Below are 1,359 nucleotides of genomic sequence, written 5' to 3' on the forward strand. Positions count from 1 at the left end.
ATCAAGGAGGGAGAAGCCAGAGGGGTGGGAGCTGCATGGGGAAACCTTGGAGAGAAAACTCCAATGACAATGCTACTGGAGATGAGAAATATCTAATGTGCTGCTTGATTTGACCTCTCTCTGTGACCCACAAAGCTTCAGTAAAGACCAGAAAAACAAAGTCAAAGTGCTTGGAATAATGGTGTTCCTGTGATAATCAGTGAAGGGTCTGTGTTCTGCCTCCAAGTTGACATGGTATCAGGGTGTAATTAATACACCTTGATGGAGGGATGGCAGACCAGTGGGTGTTCTTTTCTAACAAAAGTGTGCTCATTTCACATCTTAGCAGAGAGGCAGGAGAGGTAGGGAGAGAAGGAGATTATAACTCTGGGAGAGTGAAACTGATGACATGAGGAACAACAGAGGGGAAGACAGCAAAGGTTAGAAGTCTAGAGAAAATTTGAGCAGGGAGCTCTGTCAGGATTCTAGCTCAAGTGCAGACATGGAGTGACAGAGGATGGCAAGGAAAGGGACAAGTGAAACAAAGATCCTCGCATCACTGAAGACGTGCGTAGCTCACACCATGAGTCCTAGAGAAACATGGTAAAGAGGCCCAGTGAAGCAAACAACTTGGGACACCTGGGGACAAATCCCAGCAATACTGTCGATTACCGTACCGAGATTTGGGGAAGCCATACGCTGTTTCCCTCCACCTGCTTTCACTTTTCTTTCCCGAATTATGCCAAGTAGGTTAACCAGGTGGATTTGCAAGGTTGGAAACAGTCAGCTCATGCTGATAGGGACAGATAAAGGGACAAAGTAGGTCATTAAATAGTTAATCCCACTAGGGGACTGTAAGTAAAGAAAAAAGTATGGGAGACCCCTGTAAGTTAATGATCACTCAAAAAAAAGCAGGTTTGCTTAATCACAAAACCAAGCAGGCTGGCTTAGCAACAAAACCATGCAACAGAAACATGAGACATGCCCCCAAACAATAAAACAATGGTGGCATGAGACCCACATCCTGCCCATTGAGCTCAGGAAGCTAATGACCCCCAGGACACGCTCTCCACACACATAAAAAACAATAATTTATGGAAAGGTGACATTTCAAAGTGAAAGACCTTCATTTACTAAGACCTGAAGTAATTTTTCCAGAGTGCCATGACGGTCCTGGCTTGACTATGTGGGAACAAGAAAACTCCCCCACCCAGCCTGGAGGAGGAGCTGATGACGGAAGTGCCACATCTACTCAAGAATGAGGGGAAAGGTGGTCTCTTTCCCCTCCCCACTCCTCCTTTGATTATAAAACTGTAGCCCACTAAGTTCTCCGGGCTCAGCACCCTCTTGCCCGCCCACTTGTAGGCCTCACAAGCGTCC

Source organism: Globicephala melas, chromosome 7 (genome assembly GCF_963455315.2).
Source record: "Globicephala melas chromosome 7, mGloMel1.2, whole genome shotgun sequence".
Taxonomy (NCBI): domain Eukaryota; kingdom Metazoa; phylum Chordata; class Mammalia; order Artiodactyla; family Delphinidae; genus Globicephala; species Globicephala melas.